The sequence below is a fragment of the Pinus tabuliformis genome, chromosome 4_2, assembly GCF_031772625.1.
Source record: "Pinus tabuliformis cultivar Carrire ecotype Pingquan chromosome 4_2, CPIR1, whole genome shotgun sequence".
Lineage (NCBI taxonomy): Eukaryota > Viridiplantae > Streptophyta > Pinopsida > Pinales > Pinaceae > Pinus > Pinus tabuliformis.
This window is the reverse complement of record NC_142304.1, coordinates 1,127,126,601-1,127,139,070: the sequence shown is the minus strand read 5'-3', so window position 1 is coordinate 1,127,139,070 and position 12,470 is coordinate 1,127,126,601. Positions and strand designations below refer to the sequence as shown.

At 37.1% G+C, this 12,470-nt stretch overlaps 1 pseudogene across 1 annotated transcript; it reads right to left on the bottom strand.

Annotated features, from left to right (window-relative positions):
• Positions 1-1,797: 1,797 nt before the first annotated feature.
• On the bottom strand, positions 1,798-12,004 carry LOC149173624 (cysteine-rich receptor-like protein kinase 44; annotated as a pseudogene). Its single transcript, XR_016259303.1, has 7 exons — positions 11,935-12,004; positions 10,895-11,851; positions 3,229-3,374; positions 2,917-3,127; positions 2,588-2,822; positions 2,297-2,447; positions 1,798-2,177 (listed from the first exon to the last, which is right to left on the bottom strand). The product of XR_016259303.1 is annotated as a cysteine-rich receptor-like protein kinase 44 (transcript).
• Between the last annotated feature and the right edge of the window lie 466 nt (positions 12,005-12,470).

The window sequence follows — 12,470 nt, the reverse complement described above, 5'->3', positions numbered from 1 at the left end:
ATTGTAATGACATATAACCAATGTGCAAATTTTTTTTAGTTTTGATTTTTTTTCTTCCCAAAAGAAAGAGAAGAAAGAAAGATGACTTATCTTCCAAGCTAGATGACCCATGAACCTTTGAAGCTAGATAACCTTGGAGGTAGGAACCTTGAATAGGGGCATGTGTGTACTTTGGCTATATTTGCAAACAGAAGACTACCATGATTTGGTAGGGGAAACGATGAAAACCCACAAACATTTTTCTCTAATGCACATAAGAATGCTCACACATTAGTTTTTAAAGAACACATGTGCATTATGTGTCAAATAATGTGTGCAGTCTGCCACATCTAAAATTGGACGATTTGGAGGTTCGACAAAGGTTGAAGTTGGAGAAAGAGGAATACTTAATCCATAATCCATGCAAGAACATTTTGACTACTAAAATCTAGAGAGATGTTTATACTCCACCCCACCAGAAATTTAAACCTATAATCTAATAAAGAAAAACACATCTTCTTAACAATTAAATACACTAAAATTACATTATTAAATATATTCTTTCATAAATACAACTATAATTTTTTATATTTAATTAATATATAAAATTTATTATGATTTTAAATTCACATATCAAGAAATTATTTATATAATAATACCTTTATTATATTAAACTATAAATTTATCTAATAATATCTTTTATCATGTCAAGTTCCAAACCTCATTGAGGATGGACCACCTTAGGATCAAACAAACCTCATTGAGGATGGGCCACCTTAGGATCAAACAAACCTTATTGAGAATGGACCACCTTAGAAACAAACCTCATTGAGGATGGACCACCTTAGGATCAAACAAAACTCATTGAGGATGGGCCACCTTAGGATCAAACAAACCTTATTGAGAATGAACCACCTTAGAAACAAACCTCATTGAGGATGGACCACCTTAACAAAGTGACTTAGAATCAAACCTCATAAAAATTGTTAATAAAACTTTGAAAAATGTTAACTTTAATAAACAAAAATAAATAATATACAAATTTTTAAAATTCAATAAATAATTAAATAATAATTTATAAAAGTAAATATTACATAAATATAAATAATTATTAATATTTTTGAAAAACAAATTTATTTTAAACAATATCGTTATACCTTGCAAAATTTTAAAATTTAATAAATTAGTAAATTAGTAAATAATATCTTATAAAACTAAATATAATAGTGTCACACATGATGTAAACATAATTTTTAACGTTGTAATGCAGGTACATGAGAAAACATGCCTATGAAAATGATCCCTGCTTTAACGGGCATCCCCATCATTGATTAAATACCTTTATACACTTCCACACGACACTGACCGATTTCACGATCAAATAGATAATTTAATCCATTAAAAATCAAAATAAATTGTTTCATATTATTAAATATGAATATAAATAAAGCATTTTTTTTTTTAATTTGTAAAATTATAATGGTTAATTAATTAAATTACATTATTCATTAAAAAAAAATGAAAAACCCCTCAAATATTTGAATGCAATTCATGAATTATCTCATCTTATCTCGCAAATTCATGAGTCGTAAGTTATGAATTTTATTTAAATAATATTTACAAAATATATAAATATATTAAAATCTCAATACTAGGTTTCACTCCCAAATTATTCCCCTAAAAATATCAACACCACTCCTAGAAACATAGATTTCCATTTTAGTACCCTATTAAACTAGGCCAGCCAATAAACTAACTAGATTTCCATTTTAGTACCTTATTAAACTAGGCCTGACAATAATCTAACTATCTTCCAAACTAATAATTGTCGAAGAGTCCAACATTGTTCTCTCTAGCTTCCGAACTATTGGTTGACGAAGAAGGACCTCCTGACAAAATGGATGCTGACAGCTGGATTTGCGAGGGGCAGATGACGTGGTAACAGCTCCATCTTTTGTATGTCCATCCCCGCTAAAGCTAAGACTAACAAAAGCAGGCTTCGTCGGATTGGGTATGGCCACTGAATTGGTTGACAGCATCACAACAACATCAGACATTGCTGGGCGATTTGACACATCAGCCTGGACGCATAGAAGGCCAACACGAATGCATTTCAAGGCTTGTTCCTGCTCCAAACATCCAACTATTGTCGGGTCGATCATATTCAACAGGTTTCCTCCATTGCACAATCTCCATCCCTGCATTTATGCAAATTCAGAAACATAAGATAGGAGCTTACCCAATTTAATTTATAGTTAGTTTTCTGTGAAGCTGGTTTAAGCCAAGCCAAGTGATTCATAAAAATAGAGGAGCTTACCCATTCTAAAAGGTTTTGCATTTCCTGAGGAAGGCGGATATCAGTGTGTCTTCTCCCACTTACAATCTCGAGAAGAACGACACCGAAACTGTAAACATCTGATTTTACAGATAGTTGCCCAAACATTGCATACTCTGGAGCCATATAACCGCTGATTCATAAAGAAAACCAGAAAAATCATATGAGAAATGCGCCTAATGGTAATATATCTGATTTCCCTAACATCTATGCAATAAATGACCTCCACTTTTCTTTCTAATTATTCAAAGAGTAACCAAAACAGTTGCTTACTATGTCCCAGCAACTCTGGTGTGAACATGAGTCTCATCATCAGGAAAAAGTCTGGCCAATCCAAAGTCTGCTATCTTGGGATTCAGCTTGTCGTCCAGCAGAATGTTGTTTACTTTAACATCTCGATGAATAATGCGCAGTTGTGAATCCTCGTGAAGATAGAGAAGGCCGCGAGCTATTCCCATTATGATGTTATAGCGTTTTTGCCAATCAAGAACTCTGCGTTTTTCTGGGTCTGTAAAACAACCAACCATCCAAATGTCAACATCATTACAGTCCAAAACATAGACAGTCATTTAAACAGAAAAATAAATTTAAGGATTACTTACCGAAGAGGAAGTTGTCAAGGCTTTTATTGGGCAAGTACTCATAAACAAGCAACCTTTCTGGTCCGTCGACGCAACAACCAAGTAGCTGTACAAGATTTCGATGCTGAATTTTGGCAACAAGTTTTACTTCATTCATAAATTCCCGTGTTCCTTGGGCAGATCTTAAGGACAGCTTCTTCACTGCTATTTCTGTGCCATCGGAAGTTATACCCTGAAACCCAGAATAAATACAGCATTGTAAGATTATGGAAACATTAACATCCCTTCATAGATTACAAACCCTATATAATTCTAATGCACTCTGCATCTTACCTTGTACACAGCACCAAAGCCTCCCTCGCCCAGCTTATTATCTTCATGAAACTCCCCTGTTGCTTCAGTCAATGTGTCCAAGCTAAACACTATTTGGGGATTGAACAACGATCCTGATCCCGAGAAGCCATCACGCCTTCCCGAATCTGATAAAATTTTATATACATATACAAAAGAGAAAGCATGGAAGTTAAAAATATTTATCATTAGAAGCTAAAAGTATTTGAAATGTTTTTAAAAGATGCTGCGTTGTTAATTCTCCATATAATGGAAAACCTTTGAAAGAATAATTATAGTAATGTTTATACAATATTAATATAGTATAATTTGCATATATACTTTTTTTAATATTTTAATAGGGAGGAATATTATAACGTGATTTAATATTGGAGATATATATTGAAAACAAAATGATATAATATAGGGGTATGTTAAAAGTGTAATTTCAACGCAGCCGAAAACCACCAAACAAAACCATCTACCTTGTTCGCACCGCCTTTTGGCAAAGGCTGTTTTTCCTTGGAGCCCTCCGAACACATTCAGCATGAGACACGCGTCCAGTGTACGAACCCCCCAAAACCATTTTCCCCGGACAGTAAAGTTCGTTTGTTTTACCCGAGGTTGGTGTGCGAACCTCGTTGGATCAGCCAAGTGATCTGGGCATGAAATCTTCACCGTCGATCTCCGGAAAGTGCACAGGCCCACGTCAAATCAATTTTTACGTGGAGTAAAAGGTCTATGGTTTGACCGCCGTGTAAGAAAAGTCATGGCTTTTAATGCTGTTCGTAATTGTTTGGTGGAGGCCTGTTTTAAATGGTTATGGGCATACGTCCCATTTGTATTTTTTTATATATGCATTTACGTAAGTTTAGGTGTAGGCCATTTAATATGGTTATGGGCCACGTTAGTTTTTTTTATTATGTTTTTTATACATGGCTATGTGTGTTGATTTTTTTTGGTATGTATTGCGCACGGGAGTAAAGAGAAAACTGGTTTTTTACCGCAGTAAGAAGAACCAGAGGGTGTATGCACAGCAGTGCACAAATATGTTGTAATGTTTTTGTGTGGGCATTGAAAAACAGAGGTGAAGGAAAACCATGTGTGGTTTTGCAAGTGCATAAAGAAAATGGTGGAGCGTAAGTTGTTTTACACACCAGTGAATGTAAATTTTGTTTTACAGCAGTAAGCTCATGTAAACTTTTGTTACAGCAGTAAGTTGTTTTTCACAGTAGTGAATATGAAAATGATTTTACAGTGGTAAATCTCTCTCAGAAAAAGAGGATGTATTAGTTTTTTTTTTGTTTTAATGAATAGAAATATTTTATGGTGGTGAAATCCTCTGTTACTCAGTGAAATTTTTTTTAAGCTGTCTGTGTATAAAAATCCTGTGGAGGTAAAACAGAGCATTGCCTCTGTGTTTAGTTTGAATCTTGGTTTTGGTATTTTCCCCATCAAAAATAACCAACAGTGGTATCAGAGCAAGGCTTAGGCTCTTTAAAGAAGTTAAAGAAGCTGAAGGGAGAAGGTTGTTGCTGCAGCAAGATCTCTCAGGCAGACAGAAGACACAGACAGCGAAGGATTCAGGTATTCCCCAAAAGCATTTCTCTTGTTATTGCTGAAGACTGTCAGTTTTTTTTTAAAAAAACCCACAGTCAAGGATTTAAAACCATAGTTCAAGATGCAAGGAATGGCAAGCACAAGCATGGGTATGTTCAACACCCAGCTCCCACACTTTAATGGGAAGAACTATGACTACTGGTCTATAACCATGAGAGCTTTGTTCATCTCTCAAGATATATGGGAACTAGTAGAATATGGGTTTGAGGAACCAGCAGATGAAACTGAGTTCAATGCATTAACTCAGGGAGAGAAGGATCAACTGAAACTCAATAGGAAGAAGGATGCAAAGGCCATTGTCTTGTTGTATCAAGCAGTGGACCAGAGTATATTCCCAAGGATAGCAGCAGCTACAACATCACACAATGCATGGCAAACCCTCAAGACAGCCTATCAAGGCATGGAGAGAGTGAAGACAGCAAAATTGCAAATGCTGAGAAAGGATTTTGAAAACTTGAACATGAAGGAGTCAGACAACATTGAATCATTCTTCACTCATGTGATTGGTGTAATCACACAAATGAGAACTCATGGAGAAACAATTGAAGATAGAAGAATAGTGGAGAAAATATTGAGGGTCTTACCCTCAAGGTTTGATGCCATAGTCACCACCATTGAAGAGACAAAGGATCTCTCAAGATATTCAGTTGATGAGCTACATGCATCACTGATGACTCATGAGCAGAGGTTGAGTAGGAATGAAAACTCATCTCTTGAGCAAGCCTTCAAGACCCAGATGTCCTTTGGAAGAGGAAGAGGTCAAGGAAGAGGAAACCGAAGAGGAAGAGGCAGAAGCCAGAATAGAGGAGGAAGGAACAGCTCATCAAATGCACAAGGAAGAGGCAGCAATACAAATCAGAACCAAGGTCAAGGCAGCAGCCAACAAAGAGATCAGTATCAGGCTCAAGGACAAAGGTATGATAAATCTAATGTTCAATGCTATTACTGCAAAAAGTATGGACATTATGCTAGTGATTGTAGAAAGAAACAACATGATATGAACAGCAGACAAAGTGCAAATGTTACAAGAGAAAACAACAGTCAAGAAAATGTCCTGTTAGCTTGTAACATGGCTGAAACACATAGTGAGGACATATGGTTTTTAGACTCAGGTTGCAGCAACCATATGACAGGGAATGTAGCCCTCTTCTCAGCGTTAAATCAGAATTTGAAATCAGAGGTCACACTAGGAACTGATAGTAAAGTGTCTGTTATGGGAAAAGGGGAGGTAAAAATATTTTCAAAACAAGGAGAAAGGAAAACCATAGCAGATGTATACTATGTCCCCGGAATGAGATGTAACCTCTTGAGTGTTGGACAACTTATCCAAAAGGGTTACAATGTTTATTTTGTAAATGATGTGTGCACCATCATGGATATACCACCCAGCAAAAGATGCATTGCTGAGGTAAAAATGACAAGGAACAGGATGTTCCCTCTCCGGATCCGGGCAGACTTGAAGAACAAGAAGGAAATGGCAGCAGTCACCCAAGAGGCCTTCCAAAGCGTGCCAAAGGATGAGAACTGGTTATGGCACTTGAGATTCGGGCATCTAAATTTTGGAGGTCTAAACTTATTGAGCAGAAAAGGAATGGTAAAGGGATTACCGTTGATAGAAAAGCCGGACAGCCTTTGTGAAGGTTGTATATTGGGCAAACAACATAGAGAGAGTTTTCCATCAGGGAAAAGTATAAGGGCAAAGGCACCCTTAGAGATTATCCACTCAGATTTGTGTGGACCAATGCAAGCTCCATCATTAGCTGGCAGCCTATATTTCTTGACATTCATTGATGATTTTACAAGAAGGACTTGGATATATTTCCTCAAGAACAAAAGTGAAGTCTTTGAGAAATTCCAAAACTTCAAAGCACTTGTGGAGAACCAAAGCGGGCTGCACATAAAAGTATTGAGAACTGATAGAGGAGGTGAGTATATCTCCAATGAATTCCTAAAGTTCTGTAGAGAAAATGGAATACATAAACAGTTCACAACTCGGTACACCCCACAGCAAAATGGAGTTGCTGAAAGGAAGAACAGAACCATCATGGAGATGGCAAGGAGCATGTTGAAGGCAAAGCACTTGCCAAATGAGTATTGGGCTGAAGCTGTACATTGTGCAGTTTACATACTAAACAGGTGTCCTACAAAAGCAGTGATGAACAAGGTGCCAGAAGAGGCATGGAGTGGGAGAAAGCAAGGAGTCACCCACATGAGAGTTTTTGGGTGTGTGGCCTATGCACACATTCCAGATCAGCTAAGGAGGAAGTTGGACAGCAAAGGGGAGAAATGCATCTTCATTGGATACAGTGATGAATCCAAAGCCTACAGGCTGTACATTCCATCTACCAAGAAGTTCTTTGTCAGCAGGGATGTTCAATTCATTGAGGAGGAAGCTTGGGATGGAAGCATAGAGAAAACAGTGAACATTAAAAACTGTTTGTCTCATGATGAAGATGAAGAGGAGGTGGCTGAAATGAATCCCCAAACAGCAGCACCAACACAAGGACAGCAAGGTACACCATTGAGGATAAATGAGAGTGCTTCTCCAAGCACGCCACAAGGAGGAAATTCAAGTGCATCTTCAAGCACTTGCACACCAAGTGAACGAGGTAAGAAGTTTAGAAATCTAAGTGAAATTTATGAAGAAGGAATGAATTCCTTATTTGCCTTGTTTTGTCATGTTGATGATCCTATCCATTTTGAAGAAGCAATTAAAGATAGGAAATGGATAGAAGCTATGGATGAGGAGATCAATGCCATAGAGAGAAACAAAACATGGGATTTGGTTGAGCTACCAAAAGGCAAAGAAGTCATTGGTGTGAAATGGGTCTACAAGACCAAGAGCAATGCTGAAGGCAAGATTGAAAGGCATAAAGCAAGGCTGGTTGTCAAAGGCTACAAGCAGCAGTATGGGAGAGATTATGAGGAGACTTTCGCCCCGGTTGCAAGAATGGAAACCGTGAGAGCAGTGCTGTCCATAGCAGCTCAAAACAAATGGAAAGTCTACCAAATGGATGTGAAATCAGCATTCCTAAACGGAGTGTTAATGGAAGAGGTTTATGTGGAACAACCTCTTGGCTATGAGAAGAAAGGTGAAGAGCACAAAGTGTGCAAATTAAAGAAAGCTCTTTATGGGCTGAAGCAAGCGCCAAGAGCATGGTACAGCCGGATAGATTCATATCTCTTGGATAATGAATTTGACAAATGTGAAGGAGAACCCACAGTCTACATCAAGGAAAAGGATGGTAAAATTTTAATTGTTGTCTTGTATGTAGATGATGTTATTTTCACTGGAAATGATATTTATCTCATTGAGAATTTTAAATCAGTCATGAAGAATGAATTTGAAATGACTGACATGGGGTTGTTGAGATACTTCTTAGGCATAGAAGTAGATCAAAATGAAAAAGGAATTTTTATATCTCAAGCAAGATATGTAAATCAAGTTTTGGGCAGATTTAAGATGGAAAAATGCAAGGCAGCAATCACTCCCACAGTGATGGGATTAAAGCTCAGCAGAGAGGACAGCAGCAAGGATTTTGATCCTAGCTTGTATAAAAGCATTGTGGGCAGCCTTATGTATTTAACAGCAACTAGGCCTGATTTAATGTATGCTGTTAGTTTGATTTCCAGGTTCATGGAGAGGCCAAAGGAAGCACATTGGCAGGCAGCAAAGAGAATTTTGAGGTATGTGAAAGGTACCAAAATGTTTGGAATTTTATATCATGCCTCAGAACATTCAGATTTGGTTGGGTACACAGATAACGATTGGGCTGGAAGTGTAGATGATCGGAAGAGCACTTCCGGTTATGTTTTTAATATGGGTTCAGGAGCCATCTCATGGGCTTCTAAGAAGCAGTCCATTGTAGCATTATCTACAGCAGAGGCAGAGTATGTGGCAGCGACAGCAGCAGCATGTCAGGCAGTATGGATGAGAAGGATGTTGAGAAGCTTAGGCCAAGAGCAGGCAAAAGCGACAGTGGTCTTTTGTGACAATAGCTCAGCTATTGCTTTGTCAAAGAATTCAGTGTTTCATAAGAGAACGAAACACATCGACACAAGGTTTCACTACATCAGAGAGTTAGTGAACAATGGAGAAATTGTCTTAGAACATTGCAGGACTCAGGAACAGGTAGCAGACATTTTGACAAAGCCACTGGACCAGAAAAGCTTTGAATTTTTGAGGAAGTGTCTGGGTATGACAGAATGCCCAGCTGTTGAAATTAAAGGGGAGTGTTAAAAGTGTAATTTCAACGCAGCCGAAAACCACCAAACAAAACCATCTACCTTGTTCGCACCGCCTTTTGGCAAAGGCTGTTTTTCCTTGGAGCCCTCCGAACACATTCAGCATGAGACACGCGTCCAGTGTACGAACCCCCCAAAACCATTTTCCCCGGACAGTAAAGTTCGTTTGTTTTACCCGAGGTTGGTGTGCGAACCTCGTTGGATCAGCGAAGTGATCTGGGCATGAAATCTTCACCGTCGATCTCCGGAAAGTGCACAGGCCCACGTCAAATCAATTTTTACGTGGAGTAAAAGGTCTATGGTTTGACCGCCGTGTAAGAAAAGTCATGGCTTTTAATGCTGTTCGTAATTGTTTGGTGGAGGCCTGTTTTAAATGGTTATGGGCATACGTTCCATTTGTATTTTTTTATATATGCATTTACGTAAGTTTAGGTGTAGGCCATTTAATATGGTTATGGGCCACGTTAGTTTTTTTTATTATGTTTTTTACACATGGCTATGTGTGTTGATTTTTTTTGGTATGTATTGCGCACGGGAGTAAAGAGAAAACTGGTTTTTTACGGCAGTAAGAAGAACCAGAGGGTGTATGCACAGCAGTGCACAAATATGTTGTAATGTTTTTGTGTGGGCATTGAAAAACAGAGGTGAAGGAAAACCATGTGTGGTTTTGCAAGTGCATAAAGAAAATGGTGGAGCGTAAGTTGTTTTACACACCAGTGAATGTAAATTTTGTTTTACAGCAGTAAGCTCATGTAAACTTTTGTTACAGCAGTAAGTTGTTTTTCACAGCAGTGAATATGAAAATGATTTTACAGTGGTAAATCTCTCTCAGAAAAAGAGGATGTATTAGTTTTTTTTTTGTTTTAATGAATAGAAATATTTTATGGTGGTGAAATCCTCTGTTACTCAGTGAAATTTTTTTTAAGCTGTCTGTGTATAAAAATCCTGTGGAGGTAAAACAGAGCATTGCCTCTGTGTTTAGTTTGAATCTTGGTTTTGGTATTTTCCCCATCAAAATAACCAACAGGGTAAAGGATTTTTATATTGGAAAATATAAGAAATGAGCAAAAAAAATAATAAAAAGTTATAAAAAATGTTAATAAAAAAATGGATACCTACAATATTTAGTGAAAGTAGGGGTTTTTAAAATTGGGATGTTGTATTGGGTTTATATTGGTGGGGTTAAATAATGTGACTTTTAGAAGAATTTCCAATATGTAATTAAATTAAGGGTATTATTTAATACGTCATGAATTGGTGGGGGTTAAATAATGTGATGTTTACAGAGATTTTCCAATATATAATCGAATTAAGTTATTATTTAATATGTCACGAACTCAGTTGATATGTCACAGGTTCACTAAGTAATCTCCTTAGTTTAAGTTCAAAGAATAAAGTATGTATATTTTAATAAAATTTATTAATAAAATGGCACATGAATCTTTATTTTGTAAATAACGAAGTCTCAAATGTTAATACAGTAAAATAACTTTATTATCTTTAGTGAGATTTTTTGGAAGTTTTTGTAGTGAAATTTTTCCTGTATAATTTCTGTAAAATCAGGCAAGAATTTATTGAAATCACAAAGTTATGGATGAAGTGCCCTAAAATCAGGCAAGAATTTATTGAAATCACAAAGTTATGGATGAAGTGCCCTCAATGTTTTTCAGGGTACTGAATCTATGTCTAGAATAAAAAACCAGTTAACATAACACAAATCAAAATTTCCGTTCAAATTTCGAATATTCTAATTTCGAATATTCTAAAAGAAACAGACTAAAAGAAGATTCCTAAAAACAAATACCTTCCTCCATTTGTTTGATCGGAGCTGGACTCTCCATGGTCATGGATCTCATTTTGTTTATTTTTTTAACCGATATATATAAGCATATAACAGAGACGAGAAATCCGCCTGTAATAGACCCGCACAGAATGGCCACATTTCTCGGAGATTTCCCTGTAGCGTAAACGATCATTTATGTTTCTGAGAAATGAGGGCACTCAAGTTGTTCTCAAACCCAGATAATCAGAACTTCAACAATAAAGAAAAAAACATATAATTAAACATTACTCTGATGCACTGTAGCGTTGCTGGGAAATAACGTGGAGAAGGGGTATGTCTCAAACCGAATTCTGCAACTTCCTAACAACGCTTCGCCCCCTTCTTTTACCATAAAAGGATACAGCTTTATGAGCGCTATTAACAAACATGATTTGCACTTTTCTATAGGCAAATTTCTCCAGCATTCAACCAAACCGAAAACCCTGTGCGTATCAGAGGAAGAAGAGGTAGCGGATTCTGCAGCTAATCCCTTCCTTGCGAGATCAGAATTTTCACCAGTCAGAGGACGAAGCAGATCCATGACGTCATTCTGAAAACCAGCCTGATTGTCCTTCACTGTCTGCGGATTTTTGAGAATAGAAATGACATGGGCATCTAAGTCTGAAAAGAAACTGAAATTATCATAACGCAAGAAACACACATCGAACCACACTCGGCCGCCTATGTCATTCTCGCAAAGCTGTTGAAGTGTGATGCTCGCTTCCTGTGCACAGCTAGAGCATTCTTGTGGCGATGTGTCGTCTCTGCACTGGACGAGGCCATACACCTTGTCTTCTGCGTTCTGGCCATGCCAAGAGGTGTTAAACCCCGTCTTTGCTGCATTGTTAGCCAGATCATACATAACTCTGTTCAAATTGCTCTCATACCTACTTCCATGAGCATAACCAGTATCGTTCTTGCAATCGGCAGCTCGTAAATCTGAGAATGCAAAAGGAAAACTAATGAATAGCAAGCAGATTAAGAAAACGAAGTGTAATGATATGGTATTGTAGCCATTAAACCTCCCCATATTATGAAACACCGATTCTTTCAAAGCCAAGCCCCGCCTGTTTAGAGAATTTCGCCAATCGATGGTTCTGTTAATATTGGTGAGCGAGTTCATTGAAGAAATACAGAACATGCCTGTGATTTCTTCACTATAAAAGATCTCGGTGAAGCTCGTTGATTTGATTTAGAGATTGAAGAAAAAATAAGCACAAATGATCCCGGGTTCCAATGACTTCAATTATTCGGTTTTGTTGATATTTTGTATTTGACTAAATCAACTCTTATTCGAAGCCCCCTGATGAATCTTTGCAAACCATAGGTAAATGTTATTAGTAGTGTGAATAGAGTCAATCATAGGTAAATGTTATTGTGTTAAGGTTTTTCTTTAATATGTCACCCTTAGGTATTTGGAGAGTATAAAAAAATCATGGTTTATATTCCACTTTATTTAAACTTCAAAAAGGAAACTCAATTTTCTGCTGTATCGGTGTTTACTTTATTTTACCGGAAAAGTAAGTGTTTAGCATCATTCTTGAAGACTCTTTTATTC